The sequence below is a fragment of the Ranitomeya imitator genome, chromosome 2, assembly GCF_032444005.1.
Source record: "Ranitomeya imitator isolate aRanImi1 chromosome 2, aRanImi1.pri, whole genome shotgun sequence".
Classification (NCBI taxonomy): domain Eukaryota; kingdom Metazoa; phylum Chordata; class Amphibia; order Anura; family Dendrobatidae; genus Ranitomeya; species Ranitomeya imitator.
Window position 1 is genome coordinate 76,663,287 of NC_091283.1, and position 19,503 is coordinate 76,682,789.

The 19,503-nt window shown below is 45.2% G+C and overlaps 1 protein-coding gene across 11 annotated transcripts in view; it reads right to left on the reverse strand.

Moving 5' to 3' along the window:
* Positions 1-19,503, reverse strand: part of MAP7D3 (MAP7 domain containing 3) — a 120,947-nt gene that overhangs the window by 101,167 nt on the left and 277 nt on the right. The window lies entirely within an intron of this gene.

The window sequence follows — 19,503 nt, forward strand, 5'->3', positions numbered from 1 at the left end:
ATGAAATTTGAGTCCATTTTTAAGAAATATGCATTTGATGTTATGGTATTGAATATTGAATTTTTGAAGGAACAAATGGTAATCTTAAGGAAGAATATTACAGAGCTGAAGGACCAGTTGAAGGTCCAGCTGACAGCACAGGACTGGGGCCCCCTGAAAACCAAGATGGAGGAGAATCTGATGAAATTTAGGAGTGACATTGAGATTACTAAAAGGACTAAATGGTTCCGGGATGCAGAGGACTATAAGGTGGGCCGTGTTTTTTCCTGGCAGATGGGGTCCAATCAATATCCCAGTAATGGGAAGAAGAAATTTATTACAGCTAAGAGACGGAGAAGACCACAAGACAGGAAACAGTCGAACTTCGGCTTCACCACTGCTGATTAAGAATCTATGGACGATTCCAACATGGGAGGAACCAAGAGGAATCATCATTTTTTAGGGAAGGAAAAGGTGGACAAAACTGAATGACCTTGTAGGGGGCATTCAGAGTAGAATTTCAATATTTGCAGATGACACTAAACTCTGCAGGGTAATCAATACAGAGGAGGACAATTTTATATTACAGGATGATTTATGTAAACTAGAAGCTTGGGCTGATAAATGGCAAATGAGCTTTAATGGGGATAAATGTAAGGTCATGCACTTGGGTAGAAGTAATAAGATGTATAATTATGTGCTTAATTCTAAAACTCTGGGCAAAACCGTCAATGAAAAAGACCTGGGTGTATGGGTGGATGACAAACTTAAATTCAGAGGCCAGTGTCAGGCAGCTGCTACAAAGGCAAATAAAATAATGGGATGCATTAAAAGAGGCATAGATGCTCATGAGGAGAATATAATTTTACCTCTATACAAGTCACTAGTTCGACCACACTTAGAATACTGTGCACAGTTCTGGTCTCCGGTGTATAAGAAAGACATAGCTGAACTAGAGCGGGTGCAGAGAAGAGCGACCAAGGTTATTAGAGGACTGGGGGGTCTGCAATACCAAGATAGGTTATTACACTTGGGGCTATTTAGTTTGGAAAAACGAAGACTAAGGGGTGATCTCATTTTAATGTATAAATATATGAGGGGACAGTACAAAGACCTTTCTGATGATCTTTTTAATCATAGACCTGAAACAGGGACAAGGGGGCATCCTCTGCGGTTGGAGGAAAAAAGGTTTAAGCATAATAACAGACACGGATTCTTTACTGTAAGAGCAGTGAGACTATGGAACTCTCTGCCGTGTGATGTTGTAATGAGTGATTCATTACTTAAATTTAAGAGGGGACTGGATACCTTTCTGGAAAAGTATAATGTTACAGGGTATATACACAAGATTCCTTGATAGGGCGTTGATCCAGGGAACTAGTCTGATTGCCGTATGTGGAGTCGGGAAGGAATTTTTTTCCCCAATGTGGAGCTTACTCTTTGCACATGGGGTTTTTTTGCCTTCCTCTGGATCAACATGTTAGGGCATGTTAGGTTAGGCTATGGGTTGAACTAGATGGACATATAGTCTTCCTTCAACCTTAATAACTATGTAACTATGTAACTACCCCAGGAGGCGTGGACAGCGAGGGGGGTCGCAAACATAGGAAATGGAAGAACATCCCGGGAACAACGAGCAAGACGGAGCACCACAATTAAGACGAGAAATATGAAGGACAACTGATAAACAGCAAGAAGTTGGTGGTAAATGTTTCATTTGTTGTTCTATCTGATATTGAAATTAAGGTTTTATCTAAAGGACTGTCGTTTTGCCCATCAAATAACCCAGACTGGTTTGGTATGGAGGGTGATTTACAAGCGTTTTTTAGGAGACTGAGGTTATCATCCTATTTTTCTGATAAGCCTGATAATTTAAATACTGATGTGGGTATTATGACGAAGGGCTTCACTCTGAGGGAGGTTGGGTTATATAATAAGAGCAATTTCCAACCACCAAATAGAAATCATTTTGTGGAGTCCTATATTGAACTTGTACAGAGAGACATTGAGAAAATGAAGAATATCTTTAGACCTGTCACAGTTCAAAATTTGACATCCGTTGAAAGGAAGACTCTGAATGCCTTGGCTGAGAATACCTTAATAACGATCAAACCAGCCGATAAGGGTGGGGCGGTGGTGGTAATGGACAGTTCTAAATACAGGGCTGAAATATTGCGTCAATTGGATGATGGATCGGTGTATGAAAACTTGTCATGTAACCCAACCCTTCGCTTTCAGAGGGAATTAAAGCTTGTGGTCAGTGACTCCCTGGCCATGGGACTTATTGACCACAAGCTGTCTGAATACTTGATTGTTGAAGATCCTGTGACACCTGTACTGTATGTACTACCTAAAATACACATGAATTTGACTAATCCCCCGAGGCGACCGATCGTCTCGGGGAGTGGCTCCCTCTATAATAAAACTGCCATCTTTTTGGATCGAGTGCTGCGACCATATCCAATCTCAGCACGATTTTATATTAGGGACACGAATTACTTCCTTGAGAAAATTGATGATTTGACAATATCTGAGACAACCATCTTGGCATCTTTTGACATTGTGTCTTTGTACACGTCAATTGAGCATGACAAGGGCCTAGAGGCTGTTTCTTGTGTGCTATCGGGCTCTGACGTGGCCCCAGAGTGTGCATGGCTTGTCCTCACATTGCTTGAATTCATCCTCAGACGGAATTTTTTTCTTTTTGGGGATGATTTTTTCTTGCAATTGAGGGGTACCGCCATAGGGTCAAATGTGGCCCCTACTTATGCCAACATCTATATGGCGGTACTGGAGGACAGGTTCATGTACAATTCCTTCCTCTGGCGCCACGTCAGAGCCTGGTGGCGATATATAGATGACATTTTTTTGGTAAGGGAAGGTATTCCTGAGGAATTGGATAATTTCCATATGGATCTGAATCGGATATATCCGGAATTACAATTTACCCTAACACATTCAACAACACAGATACAATTCCTTGATACTTTGGTTTATAAAGATGGGAATAAGTTGAGTACTGATATTTTTGAGAAGGAAACCGATAGGAATGGTCTATTGTTGTTTGACAGTAATCATCCGAGGAGAATGGTGAGTTCTCTGCCATGGAGTCAGCTATTAAGGGTTAGGAGGATGGTGTCTGACGAAGAGAGGGTTGACCAATGGCTAGATGAGATGTGCTTTAAGTTCATAGCAAGAGGGTACCCCGGTAGGGATGTGGTTAGATACAAAGAGAAGGTTATAAAAAGTTCCCGTGAGAGCATTCATAATAAAACCCGGGGTAGACAGCCATGTGATTGCATTCCATTTGTATCGACATACAATTCAGCAAATAATCAGATTGGTAATATCCTCAGGAGACATTGGGCCCTGCTACAACGTGGTTAACCGTCCGTCCCTGTTTTAGGATGTACCCTATGATGTCCTTTAGACGGGGACGCAATCTGAGAGACAAGTTGGTGAAATCTGACATTGGGGCCTCAAGGACCTTGGTTCAGAGGACTTTAAGCACAGCCAGACATGGGAATTATCAGTGTTTGGGCTGTGCTTGCTGTAACAATATGTTAAACGGGAAATTTTTTTATCATCCCCATACGGGAAAAAAGATTTATTTGAAGGAGAGATACACTTGTGCCTCAAGCTTTGTGGTGTATATAATTGTGTGCCCATATGAGCTTACCTATGTAGGTGAGACGACTATGGAGGTTAAGGCCCGCATTAATAAGCATAAGAGCACTGTGAGGACGGGCTTACGAAGTTACCGGTGCCAAACATTTTGTTGAGAATAGACACTCAGTAAATCAACTAAGATTCAGGGTCATTGATAGTGTCCCATTACTTAGGAGGGGTGGTGATAGACTACAAATATTAAAAAAGAAGGAATTACGGTTGATCTACACGTTGGGGTCCCTACAACCTAAGGGTCTCAATATTGATTTCAATCTACATACCTGTGCTTTTTAATTATGACTTAGTAATCTCTGGGGCGTGTCTGTCAGTATTTGTTTTTAATTTTATATTCTCTCCGCTGTTTTAGGTATATATATATATATATATATATATATATATATATATATATATATATATATATATATATATATATATATATTCATTCATTCATTTATTTTTTCTTTCCTTTTTTTTCTTGTTTCTTTAGGTGATTACTGCTACAGTCGGTTGTCAGAAGGAATGGGACACCCTGGAATAATATTTATAATGAGTATGAATATACTAATAAAGGTTTAAAATGATCCGGTTCCCCTCCTTGTGCCCCCCGACTGTTGCTTAATTTATTTATTTTTTTATTTTTATTTCTATATTTTTGTAATAAAGATTATACTTGTTAGAGGTGCAATAGGTATTGGTTTTCTTCCAAATCCCCCCTTTTTTTCTTTAAATTCATGAATGCTGTCCCTGTAGTGGAATTAGCCACAATTGCGGCTTTCCAGGTGTATCCCGGTCACCTAGGTGATCGGTCCCGGCCTGTGTCACGTGGTGCGGCTGACGTGTGGTGGGCGGGCAGCATCACTGGTTGGTTCACGCTGCGCCCATGTGACGTGGAATCTTCCGGCTTGCGGTGCTCTGGTCGTCGCCTTAATGTGACTAGTGGTCTGGGGATGGACCCCTGGGGATGACGTCGGGTTATGACGCAAGCATATGGGGATTATACAGGGGATGGTACGATGTACCTTAATGGCGGGAACGGAGGCACTCCATTGTTTTGAGATCGTGGATAGGTACTTTGATGTATTTTGGCGCCTCTTCTGGAATGAAACCTATTGGCTCAGATATGTTTGAATAATCTACATGAATCTGCACGGATTGGTGGATGTTTCTATGACAACTCTGATGCATGGAGCTGATTGATCGACATTTCTGCACACAAGATGTTAACTATTAATGGTTGATGATTTTTATTTTACATGTGTCTGATGTCTGTTTTCTTGTATTGATATGTAATAATTGTTTTGTGGGAAGTGGCCTGATGGTGATTAGTGCCCAGTGTGGCATTCACACTATTTAAAGCTGACCCTATGAACTGCATTGTATGCTTGAAAAAGACCTACTCGGTCGAAACGTTGCTCTATTATGGCAGAATAGACTTGTCTTTTTAAATTACTACACCTGGATGGAGCGCTGTTGCTTTACTATTTAAATCCCCCAGTGGGAACATTCTATGCGTGATGTCATAAACACCCCCCCCCCACCCATAGGAACATTCTATTCGTGATGTGGGAACATTCTGTGCTTGATGTCACAAATCCCCTGCCCCATGGGAACATTCTATGCGTGATGTCACAAACCCCCTTCCCCCCGTGGGAACATTTTATGTGTGATGTCACAAATCCCACCCGTGGGAACATTCTATACGTAATGTCACAAATCCCCCTGTGGGAACATTCTATGCGTGATGTCACAAATCCCACCCGTGGGAACATTCTATGCGTGATGTCACAAATCCCACCCGTGGGAACATTTTTTATGTGTGATGTCACAAATCCCACCCGTGGGAACATTCTATGCGTGATGTCACAAATCCCACCCGTGTGAACATTCTATGCGTGATGTCACAAATCCCACCCGTGGGAACATTCTATGCGTGATGTCACAAATCCCACCCGTGGGAACATTCTATGCGTGATGTCACAAATCCCACCCGTGGGAACATTCTATGCGTGATGTCACAAATCCCACCCGTGGGAACATTCTATGCGTGATGTCACAAATCCCACCCGTGGGAACATTCTATGCGTGATGTCACAAATCCCACCCGTGGGAACATTCTATGCGTGATGTCACAAATCCCACCCGTGGGAACATTCTATGCGTGATGTCACAAATCCCACCCGTGGGAACATTCTATGCGTGATGTCACAAATCCCACCCGTGGGAACATTCTATACGTGATGTCACAAATCCCACCCGTGGGAACATTCTATGCGCGATGTCACAAATCCCACCCGTGGGAACATTCTATGCGTGATGTCACAACCCCCCATGGGAACATTCTATACGTGAGGTCACAAACCCCCCCCCCCCCCCCCCCGTGGGAACATTCTATGAGTGATGTCACAAATCCCCCCCAGTGGGAACATTCTATGCATAATGTCACAAATCCCTCCTGTGGGTACATTATATGCACAATGCCACAAATTCCACTGTAGGAACGTATATGCGGAATGTCACAAATCCCATGGTGGGAACATATGTATGTGTCACAAAGCCCATGTTGGGAACATATGTATGTGTCACAAAGCCCAGGGTGGAAACAAGGATGGAGTAAAATATGGACGGCGGTTGGATTGGAGAACATGACCCAACTGCCAGAGACTTCTGATGCAAGCACTGCCAGTGAAAATGGACCAAGTAAAACAGACCTTAATTAAAGCATTAAAGGAATTGGATAAAATGTGATGCCAAGAAATTAACTTCTCGTTAAAAAAAACCCTCTGTTTTCGCCTTGCTAAGATCCTATACTGTAATTCTACATGCCTCAAACTTTACCCAGATATTTTCTTCATCCCAGAATTATGTATGAAAAAAGTTTGAAAAAAAAAAAAATAAATAAATTCTCCCCTAGACCCTTAGCTCATAGAGGCAACAAACGGTAGCACAAGCAGCGCCAAAAGGACTATTTGAAAGCCACGTCGATCAGAACGTGCATTATATCTATATTTTAAGCACCTTTCAGGCTTCTTGCTAATCTTGTAATAGACATTAATAAAAAATAAAAAAACTTTTCTTCCTCAAGTGATGACTTTTCTTCTTATTGAGGAAAGAGCTAAGAATTATCTGAAGTAATAAAGTAACAGCATCAGATATAAGACAATGATATAAGACAATGACAAGGTGTTTGTGATAACTATAAGGAGCTAGGACTTGTTCACACGTCTCCGACGCTAAGCTGAAGTTCACACATTGTAGCTGAGATGAGGGTCTTTTCAAATTCTGTACAAAAAAGTTTTGGTTTTATTGAAATTGTGACAAAAAAACCTCACCATCGCTGCAATGTGTGAAAACAGTGTAAGGCTAAGGTACCTTCACACTAAACGACGCTGCAGCGATCCAGACAACGATCCGGATCGCTGCAGCGTCGCTGTTTGGTCGCTGGAGAGCTGTCACACAGACCGCTCTCCAGCGACCAACGATGCCGGTAACCAGGGTAAACATCGGGTTACTAAGCGCAGGGCCGCGCTTAGTAACCCGATGTTTACCCTGGTTACCATCCTAAAAGTAAAAAAAACAAACACTACATACTTACCTTCCGCTGTCTGTCCCCGGCGCTGTGCTTCTCTGCTCTGGCTGTGAGCGCCAGGCAGCCGGAAAGCAGGGTGGTGACGTCACCGCTCTGCTTTCCGGCCGCTGTGCTCACAGCCAGAGCAGAGAAGCACAGCGCCGGGGACAGACAGCGGTAGGTAAGTATGTAGTGTTTGTTTTTTTTACTTTTTTTTTCGGGCAGTTTGTGCCTGATAAAGATGCTGCGTGCACATTCCACAGGCGGTTTCATCCAACAACCAAAACAATCAAGGTAACTGATTGAATCGAAGCACGTTTGAAAATTTTAGCTACAAATCCAGAATTGCTGGAAATTGTGCAAGTTTTCAAGTGGATTTTGGAGCAGATTTCATGCATTTCAATTAGTAAAATCTGCTATGAAAATATGGACTACAAATCGACAAATTACAGATTTAACCCCTTCCCGACCCATGACGCCACGTAGACGTCATGAAAGTCGGTGCCAATCCGACCCATGACGCCTATGTGGCGTCATGGAAAGATCGCGTCCCTGCAGATCGGGTGAAAGGGTTAACTCCCATTTCACCCGATCTGCAGGGACAGGGGGAGTGGTAGTTTAGCCCAGGGGGGGTGGCTTCACCCCCTCGTGGCTACGATCGCTCTGATTGGCTGTTGAAAGTGAAACTGCCAATCAGAGCGATTTGTAATATTTCACCCATTATAACGGGTGAAATATTACAATCCAGCCATGGCCGATGCTGCAATATCATCGGCCATGGCTGGAAATACTAGTGTGCCCCCACCCCACCCCACCGATCGCCCCCCGATCTGGCCGGTACACTGCTCCCGCTCCCCTCCGTCCAGTGCTCCGCTCCCCCCCGTGCTCTTGTCCGCTCCCCCCGTGCTCCAATCACCCCCCCGTGCTCCAATCACCCCCCCTGCACTCCGATGCACCCCCCCCGTGCTCCGTTCCAGCCCCCCCGTGCTCCGTTCCAGCCCCCCCGTGCTCCGTTCCACGCCTGCCGCGCTCCGATTCCCCCCCCCCCCCCCCCGTGCTCCGATCCCCCCCATCATACTTACCGATCCTGCCGGGGTCCCGTCCGTCTTCTCCCTGGGCGCCGCCATCTTCCAAAATGGCGGGCGCATGCGCAGTACGCCCGCTGAATCTGCCGGCCGGCAGATTCGTTCCAAAGTGCATTTTGATCACTGAGATATAATCTATCTCAGTGATCAAAATAAAAAAAAATAATAAATGACCCCCCCCCCTTTGTCACCCCCATAGGTAGGGACAATAAAAAAATAAAGAAATTTTTTTTTCCCACTAATGTTAGAATAGGGTTAGGGTTAGGGGTAGGGTTAGGGGTAGGGTTAGGATTAGGGGTAGGGTTAGGATTAGGGGTAGGGTTAGGGGTAGGGTTAGGGGTAGGGTTAGGGGTAGGGTTAGGGTTTCGGTATGTGCACACGTATTCTGGTCCTCTGCGGATTTTTCCGCTGCGGATTTGATAAATCCGCAGTGCTAAACCGCTACGGATTTATGGCGGATTTACCGCGTTTTTTCTGCACATTTCACTGCGGTTTTACAATTGCGATTTTCTATTGGAGCAGTTGTAAAACCGCTGCGGAATCCGCACAAAGAAGTGACATGCTGCGGAATGTAAACCGCTGCGTTTCCGTGCAGTTTTTCCGCAGCATGTGTGCAGCGATTTTTGTTTCCCGTAGGTTTACATTGAACTGTAAGCTCATGGGAAACTGCTGCTTTTCCGCAGCATGTGCACATACCTTTAGAATTAGGCCATGTGCACACGGTGCGGATTTGGCTGCGGATTGGCCGCTGCGGATTCGCAGCAGGGTTCCATCAGGTGTACAGTACCATGTAAACATATGAAAAACCAAATCCGCTGTGCCCATGGTGCAGAAAATACCGCGCGGAAACGCTGCGTTGTATTTTCCGCAGCATGTCAATTCTTTGTGCGGATTCCGCAGCGTTTTACACCTGTTCCTCAATAGGAATCCGCAGGTGAAATCCGCACAAAAAACACTGGAAATCCGCGGAAAATCCGCAGGTAAAACGCAGTGCCTTTTACCCGCGGATTTTTCAAAAATAGTGCGGAAATATCTCACACGAATCCGCAACGTGGGCACATAGCCTTAGGGTTAGGGTTGGAATTAGGGTTGTGATTAGGGTTGTGATTAGGGTTATGGCTACAGTTGGGATTAGAGTTAGGGGTGTGGGGGGGTTAGTGTTGGAGGTAGAATTGAGGGGTTACCACTGTTTAGGCACATCAGGGGTCTCCAAACGCAACATGGCGCCACCATTGATTCCAGCCAATCTCATATTCAAAAAGTCAAATGGTGCTCCCTCACTTCCGAGCCCTGACGTGTGCCCAAACAGTGGTTTACCCCCACATATGGGGTACCAGCATACTCAGGATAAACTGCACAACAATTACTGGGGTCCAATTTCTCCTGTTACCCTTGTGAATCTAAAAAAATGCTTGCTAAAACAAAATTTTTGAGGAAAGAAAAATGATTTTTTATTTTCACGGCTCTGCGTTGTAAACGTCTGTGAAGCACTTGGGGGTTCAAAGTGCTCACCACATATTTAGATAAGTTCCTTGGGGGGTCTAGTTTCTAAAATGGGGTCACTTGTGGGGGGTTTCTACTGTTTAGGCACATCAGGGGCTCTGCAAACGCAACGTGACGCCCGCAGAGCATTCCATCAAAGTCTGCATTTCAAAACGTCACTACTTCCCTTCTGAGCCCCGACGTGTGCCCAAACAGTGGTTTACCCCCACACATGGGGTATCAGCGTACTCAGGAGAAACTGGACAACAACTTATGGGGTCCAATTTCTCCTGTTACCCTTGGGAAAATAAAAAATTGCAGGCTAAAACATCATTTTTGAGGAAAGAAAAATTATTTTTTATTTTCATGGCTCTGCATTATAAACTTCTGTGAAGTACCTGGGGGTTTAAAGTGCTCAATATGCATTTAGATAAGTTCCTTGGGGGGTCTAGTTTCCAAAATGGGGTCATTTCTGGGGGATCTCCAATGTTTAGGCACACAGGGGCTCTCCAAACGTGACATGGTGTGCGCTAATGATTGGAGCTAATTTTCCATTTAAAAAGCCAAATGGCGTGCCATCCCTTCCGAGCCCTGCCGTGCGCCCAAACAGTGGTTTACCCCCACATATGGGGTATCAGCCTACTCAGGACAAACTGGACAACAATATTTGGGGTCCAATTTCTCCTATTATCCTTGGCAAAATAGGAAATTCCAGGCTAAAAAATCATTTTTGAGGAAAGAAAAATTATTTTTTATTTTCATGGCTCTGCATTATAAACTTCTGTGAAGCACCTGGGGGTTTAAAGTGCTCAATATGCATTTAGATAAGTTCCTTGGGGGGTCTAGTTTCCAAAATGGGGTCACTTGTGGGGGAGCTCCAATGTTTAGGCACACAGGGGCTCTCCAAACGCGACATGGTGTCCGCTAACAATTGGACCTAATTTTCCATTCAAAAAGTCAAATGGCGCGCCTTCCCTTCCGAGCCCTGCCGAGTGCCCAAACAGTGGTTTACCCCCACATGTGAGGTATCGGCGTACTCGGGAGAAATTGCCCAACAAATTTTATGATCCATTTTATCCTACTGCCCATGTGAAAATGAAAAAATTGAGGCGAAAAGAATTTTTTTGTGAAAAAAAAGTACTTTTTCATTTTTACAGATCAATTTGTGAAGCACCTGAGGGTTTAAAGTGCTCACTAGGCATCTAAATAAGTTCCTTGGGGGGTCTAGTTTCCAAAATGGGGTCACTTGTGGGGGAGCGCCAATGTTTAGGCACACAGGAGCTATCCAAACGCGACATGGTGTCCGCTAACGATGGAAATAATTTTTCATTCAAAAAGTCAAATGGCGCTCCTTCCCTTCCGAGCCTTACCATGTGCCCAAACAGTGGTTTACCCCCACATATGAGCTATCAGCGTACTCAGGACAAATACTTTCGTGGTTCAGTTTCTCCTTTTACCATTGGGAAAATAAAAAAAATTGTTGCTAAAAGATAATTTTTGTGACTAAAAAGTTAAATGTTCATTTTTTCCTTCCATGTTGCTTCTGCTGCTGTGAAGCACCTGAAGGGTTAATAAACTTCTTGAATGTGGTTTTGAGTACCTTGAGGGGTGCAGTTTTTAGAATGGTGTCACTTTTGGGTATTTTCAGCCATATAGACCCCTCAAACTGACTTCAAATGTGAGGTGGTCCCTAAAAAAAACGGTTTTGTAAATTTCGTTGTAAAAATGACAAGTCGCTGGTCAAATTTTAACCCTTATAACTTCCTAACAAAAAAAAATTTTGTTTCCAAAATTGTGCTGATGTAAAGTAAACATGTGGGAAATGTTATTTATTAACTATTTTGTGTCACATATCTCTCTGGTTTAACAGAATAAAAATTCAAAATGTGAAAATTGCGAAATTTTCAAAATTTTCGCCAAATTTCCGTTTTTATCACAAATAAACGCATAATTTATTGACCTAAATTTACCACTAACATGAAGCCCAATATGTCACGAAAATACAATCTCAGAACCGCTAGGATCCGTTGAAGCGTTCCTGAGTTATTACCTCATAAAGGGACACTGGTCAGAATTGCAAAAAACGGCAAGGTCTTTAAGGTCAAAATAGGCTGGGTCATGAAGGGGTTAAAATCAACACAGACTTTTTCCATCTGCTACAGTAATAAGATGCAGATTTCCCAACCACTAATCTGGACGGAGTCTGCAGCACATCCATATTGTGTGGTTTCACTCACAGATACCACTTCCTTTATATTCCTTTATATGTCCCATTACTTTTTAATACAATTTGGAGGGAAAGAAAAGAAAAATAAAGTGGCATCTACTATATAATTGTCTAAGGGTCACTTCCGTCTTTCTGTCTGTCCTTCTGTCTGTCTGTCACAGATATTCATTGGTCGCGGCCTCTGTCTGTCATGGAAATCCAAGTCGCTGATTGGTCGTGGCTGTTTTGCCACGACCAATCAGCGACGGGCACAGTCCGGAAGAAAATGGCTGCTCCTTACTCCCCGCAGTCAGTGCCCGGCGCCCACATTCTCCCCTCCAGTCACCACTCACACAGAGTTAATGCCGGCGGTAACGGATCACGTTATGACACGGGTAACACACTCCGTAACCGCTGCTATTAACCCTTGTGTCCCCAACTTTTTACTATTGATGCTGCCTATGCGGCATCAATAGTAAAAGATCTAATGTTAAAAATAATTAAAAAAACAAAAAACCTGCTATTCTCACCCTCCGTCGTCTGATGATGCGCTCGCGCCTGCCGCCATCTTCCATTCCCGGTGATGCATTGCGAAATTACCCAGAAGACTTAGCGGTCTCGCGAGACCGCTAAGTCATCTGGGTAATTTCGCAATTCATCCTGGAAACGGAAGATGGCGGCAGCCGCGCGTGTGTCGCCGGAGCTTCGTTGGACCCTAGGGGGTGAGTATATAACTATTTTTTTATTTTAATTATTTTTTTTAACAGGGATATGGTGCCCACACTGCTAAATACTACATGGGCTGTGTTAGATACCGCGTGGCTCTGTGCTGTATACTACATAGGCAGTGTTATATACTATGTGGGCTGTGTGATGTACTGAACTATATATTACGTGCCCACTGTTATATACTGCGTGGGCAGTGTTATATACTACGTGGCTGCTATATACTGCGTGGGCTGTGTAATATACGTGGCTGCTATACACTGCGTGGCCTGTGTTATATACTACGTCGCCTGTGTTATATACTGTGTGGCTGCTATATACTGCATGGGCTGTGTTATATAGTACATGGCTGTGTTATCTACTGCGTGGCCACTGTTATATATTGCGTGGCCTGTATTAACGCATCGGGTAATCTACAATATGTATGTATATAGCAGCCACATAGTATATAGCACAGGCCACGTGGTACTTGTCTGCTATATACTACATGGCTCCTATATACTACGTGGCCTGTGCTATATACTATGTGGCTGCTATATACATATATACATATTCTAGAATACCCGATGCGTTAGAATCGGGCCACCATCTAGTCTTTAAAATAAAATTGCTGTTTGAAACCACTTTAAGGTCACCTTCACAAATCCTTTACTTAAGATTTGTGATTTTACAGGCTGCGACCCGACCCGCACTCATCAGTCTCCTAGGCCAGCCCTTGGACAGCGGCACACGGATGCGGCGTCACATAAATACTGACGCTGCAGAAATTTGTAAGCCTTTAATCAGTTCCACTCATCTAGATGGGGCTATTCCAGATGATTGAGATAATTGACAAACTTTCCGCAACAAACTGGGGCACACATGTGATGTTTTAATAGTTTCTGAAGCCAAATCAAATGGAATAAAAGGGGAAAAAACTTGTCTTAAGGTACCGTCACACATAACGATATCGTTAACGATATTGTTGCTTTTTGTGGCGTAGCAACGATATCGTTAACGAAATCGTTATGCGTGACAGCGACCAACGATCAGGCCCCTGCTGGGAGATCGTTGGTCGCTGGGGAATGGTCAGGACTTTATTTCGTCGCTGGTCAATCGACGTGTGTGATGCCGATTCAGCGATGTCTTCACTGGTAACCAGGGTAAACATCGGGTTACTAAGCGCAGGGCCGCGCTTAGTAACCTGTTTACCCTGGTTACCATTGTAAAAGTAAAAAAAAAAAAAAACACTACATACTTACATTCCTGTCGCGTCCTTCAGCGTCAGCTTCCCTGCGTCCCCTAGTGTCAGCGCCGGCCGGCCGTAAAGCAGAGCACAGCGGTGACGTCACCACTCTGCTTTCCGGCCAGCGCTTACACAGTGCAGAGAAGCTGACGCTAGGGGACGCGACAGGAATGTAAGTATGTAGTGTTTTTTTTTTTACTTTTACAATGGTAACCAGGGTAAACATCGGGTTACTAAGCGCGGCCCTGCGCTTAGTAACCCGATGATTACCCTGGTTACCCGGGGACTACGGCATCGTTGGTCGCTGGAGAGCTGTCTGCAGGGCCGGATTGGCCATTTGGCAATTCTGGTAAATGCCAGAAGGGCCGGTCTGGTTGTGGGCTGCCTTGTGTACTATGTTGTTGCCAGAATCAATGTTCTCAAGACACCCATACTGCTAAGGCTACGTTCACACTAGCGTTATGCTAGTGTGCGTCGGGTTAGCGTCGGGCGACGCAGCGGCGACGCACGCGTCATGCGCCCCTATATTTAACATGGGGGACGCATGCGTTTTTGTTTGTTGCGTTGTGCGACGCATGTGTCTTTTTTGCCGCAAGCGTCGGACCAAGAAAACGCAACAAGTTGCATTTTTCTTGCGTCCGATTTTCGGCAAAAAACGACGCATGAGTCACAAAACGCAGCGTTTTTGCGTGCGTTTTGCCGCGTTTTTGCGTGCGTTGTGTCGCCGACGCAGCGGCGCACAACGCTAGTGTGAACGTAGCCTAACAGTTGTGACGGAGCACAAAGCCGGTCACTCCATCACTTACCCCAGCAGGCCGTGGGTATAATTAGAAATATTGGTGTTGTAGTAAAACTTCCTTTCCTCCATCCAGGGTAATAGTAGTAATATATCCCCATCTGGTACTTGGGGACGGGGACAACATGGGCCTGTGTGATTTCAAATGCCAGGGCTGAATTTCATCCCCAGTCCGTACCTGGCTGTCTGTGTGACAGCTCTCCAGCGACCACATGACGACTTACCAACGATCATGGCCAGGTCGTATCGCTGGTTGTGATCGTTGGTAAATCGTTAAGTGTAACGGTACCTTAACAGGCACCTTCTGGCTTTAGGATCCATTCCTGGCAAGAAAGTTAAGGTACATTAAAAAATAAATAAATTAAAAATTGTGAAATGCAGGTTAGGTGAGGGCATGTGTGCTTGTAGTATTTTCCAGGCAGACTGCACCTGAAAAACTCAAAATAAAAAAAAATTAAAAAGGACATAAAGTACAGCACGACACTGCTGTGCTCATGTTCTGGCTTAGATCAATTCTTGTAAAAGGGAATCGGACACCAGGTTTTTGCCAACTAGCCTGAGAGCAGCATAATGTAGAAACAGAGACCATGATCCCATCGATGTGCCACTTACTGGGCTGCTTAGTGTAGTTTGATTAAGAAAAGTGATTTTATCAGCAGGAAATTACTACTAGAGGACTAGTAAACTGTTCATGAGCTCTGTATAACCGCGCTGCAACCACTGATTGACAGTTTTCTGTGTACACTTTGCATAGGCAAAAAGCTGCCTATCAGATGTGTGAGCGGAGTACACAGAACTCAGTGAGCTGAACAGAGATTTTATCAAAATGACGGCAAGCAGCTCCGTAAATGACACATTGCTGGAATCAGGGTCTATGCCACTACATTATGCTGCTCTCAGATGGGGTACCAAAAACCTGATGACTGATACCCTTTAACGGCTTCAGGGTTCAGAAAGTAACATGTTCATTCAATACACATGGGTAGCTTTGTTTGGATCTGCCTGTTCTCTATAGAAGATAGAGGAGAAAGATGCCGGAGGCAGAGCGCCGCCATAAAGAACGACAACAAAAGCAGCAGCGGAGCCTCTGCAGGAAAAAGCAGGGGCTTTCAAGAAATCCTATGTCCGATGCTAATTCCTGCCCTCCCTCCCTGCTATTTTGAGCAGTTCTCATTAAAATCAATAGGACATCTATTTAATGAGTATTTGAATTTTTGTTATTTAGATTTCAGAACAGAATCTGCTCAAAAACCTCTAAGTGAACCCACTCTTATTGATGTCCTAAAAGGAAGATCTCTTAGAGTATCTGTCAGACCCATCATCTTCTCCAAATTGTTCATATGGTCATGATGCTCTCTGAAAGACAATGTGTGTGCTCAGAGCCCATCAAGGCACTCCCCAAGCTTCTGCCTCCATAGCGCTTTCCCACCCAGACCCACCTTGCTCTGTTTGACTGACAGCATAGTCCTGACAGACAGAAGAAGGTGGAACTAGGTGGGGAACATGGACGGCTAAGGAGGCAGAGGCTTGGGAAGTGCTGTGACACTCCTAGAGCACTTAGCCTTCATTTGCATGTGAATTAAAACAGTGATTTTTAATTAAGTGAGCAACAGACTGCAGAAGTGAAGGTGTGGATAACATGAGTATATAAACAGTCTGGGGGATGGATTGTTCCGATAGATTCCTTTTGAGGGCAATACCATCTTTTCCATTGATAACGGCATTCATATTATGAAAAGAAAATGATGCAATTCTATGAAATGCAAGGAATGTATTTGGTTTAAATGTGTAGAAGGTGAAGAATTCCTTGTGGGCCAGTGGGGAGAGGGCCTGGATCAGACCGAGGATCTCAGAACCTGAAAGGGTGAAATCTGCCTTACACCCCAACAAAATCATGCCACACATGCACAGTTTGTAGCAAACCCACTCAGGATCTAGTGTCCATTTACACACCTACAAGAACCCATGATACCAGCGTCCACAGAGCTTCGCAGCACTAATTCTGAAAATGCCTAAACACAGTAGAAACTTATGTCATGACTCCTCTGGCACAGTACTAAACATCTCCTATACTGTTCTGCAGTAATGTAATAATATTTTACCAAGTGTCCTAAACAATACAACCATGGAGGAAGCGCCGGAGCAGTAGTAGCCGGGCATAGGAAACCCATAAAAGCCCCGGAAATGGAATGACTGTCACATTTGTGCTCCACACGGTGACAGAAAGGAAGTCGGCCTCACTGTATGCAGAGCTTTGGTTCCCAGCTATGGGAGGAAGCTGCCCAGACGTCTTGTGTGCGCTCATATGACCGTCCCTGCCCGTGTGCACACCCGACAGTGTGCAGATCTGCAAACAACGGCCATACATCCAATGCTGTAACCCTGCACCAAGCACAGGCCTCACACCCGTCACGTCTTTGGTTTTACATTTCTCCACTCAAGAGCTGGATGACGACTCGGCAGAGATATAATGGAAGCCATTATTATGTGTCACTCAGTTTATCTGGAAGGTCAGTTTCTGACTAGAAATACAACAAAATGCGGACCCTCGTGGTTCTATTGAGTTGAGCTTTGACCACCACAGCTTTCCATGCCAAATGATGACCGCATCAGTAGACCTGTAGAGATAGGTGGGGACAATACAGCATCCGAAAGTCCTAACAGTGACTACACACAAGGGAAAAGTTGTCCAAAGCCCCCAATTATGGTGGATCGGCCATGGGTATGTTTATGGTGCGTCCAGACTATCCACTACAATGGTGCTGGGTAGGGTTGAGCGAAACGGATCGTTCATTTTCAAAAGAGAAAGAGAAAGAGAGAGACCCATTGGATTTGCATTGGGTTTCGGTCGATCCTCGACTTTTCGCCATAATCGGCCGATTTCACTCGACTCGACTTTTGAGTCGAAAAAAAAAGTCAAGGTCGCTCAACCCTAGTGCTGGGGAAAAGAAAGGTACGGCATGCCGAATTTCAGCTTCAGATCGTTTTAATCTCTGGGAAGATAAGTTCTAGCAGTGATTTACCTCTCTGCACACACTGAGCCAAGCTAACATACGTAAGGCCTCATTCACACCTCAGTTCATAGGAGAAAAACTGACCACGTTTCAGCAGTGATTTCGGAGTGTGATCCCCGTTACATCAGTTTATCTCCTATGTGAGAAAGAAAACGTTTCTCCACCTTCTCCAGTTTACCAGTCTGTGAAAATTGGACGCATCTGGATGGAATCGGAGTGATGTCCATTTTTTTTTGGAGGACCATACACTTATTTGTTGAAGATTATGATCCGCATGAGTCCATGGTTCTGAAATGTGAACTAGCATAGAAACGTGTGCTGTCCATGATAAACACTGAGAACACACGTACAATAACACTGATGAGGAATCAGCAGCACCCTGACCGAGCCCAGCGGCTAAACCCTGACCGAGCCCAGCGGCTAAACCCTGACCGAGCCCAGCGGCTAAACCCTGGCCGAGCCCAGCGGCTAAACCCTGGCCGAGCCCAGCGGCTAAACCCTGACCGAGCCCAGCGGCTAAACCCTGACCGAGCCCAGCGGCTAAACCCTGACCGAGCCCAGCGGCTAAACCCTGACCGAGCCCAGCGGCTAAACCCTGACCGAGCCCAGCGGCTAAACCCTGACCGAGCCCAGCGGCTAAACCCTGACCGAGCCCAGCGGCTAAACCCTGACCGAGCCCAGCGGCTAAACCCTGACCGAGCCCAGCGGCTAAACCCTGACCGAGCCCAGCGGCTAAACCCTGACCGAGCCCAGCGGCTAAACCCTGACCGAGCCCAGCGGCTAAACCCTGACCGAGCCCAGCGGCTAAACCCTGACCGAGCCCAGCGGCTAAACCCTGACCGAGCCCAGCGGCTAAACCCTGACCGAGCCCAGCGGCTAAACCCTGACCGAGCCCAGCGGCTAAACCCTGACCGAGCCCAGCGGCTAAACCCAGATCCTCACACTGCTCAACTGCTGAAGAGTTTACTGAAATACCCCAGTTGCTGCAGCCCAAATATTTGCATATTTTCCAAACTTAGTCTTTGTCCTTTTATACGTTTATTTTCTGCAAAAAAAAAACTCAACAAAACAGTGCCTGGTCTATAGTATAACCTGTAGGGTTTAGGGTCCCCACTGAAATGAATGGTCTAATCAGTAAGAAAACAATTCCATACTCACAACAGAGAACGCCGCAGCCACTTACTGCCAGGATTCTGCACACAGCGGATGAGATTATAGTAAAATGGAACAGATATTACAAGGTGGGAATCTGCAACATGTGAACAGAACCTAGACGGTTTATTCTGCCAGCACTTATCACCTACATGACGGCGTCCGAGCACTCAGATCCCCCCACTCATCCTGAAAACAGGGGTCTTCTACGTGGATGTGAGCGGTGGTGGTCTACTGCTGCCATAGGGGTGAATAGGGCACTAATCATGACTCGGGTGACACAGGACCACCCTTCTTGGGATCTTACCATTCGGACCCTCACACATCACACAGACCCCCGTTTTCCAGCTCAGGGCACGTGATTGGTGGAAAGTTTCGGTCAGCATTCTGCCCACACTCTGAGCTGTGCCCCATGGCACTGATCTGTGCCCACATAACACACTTGTACACCAGAAGAAGTACTGGAGGCTCCTCAGCTAGCAGGGGCATGCTGGCACTTGTAGTTCCCCACATGAGTCACCTGACGCTCCAATCACTTCCCCTGACTCAGGACACAGATAAGAGGCAGCGGTGTGGGACACGTCCTCCACTTCCCCGCAGGACC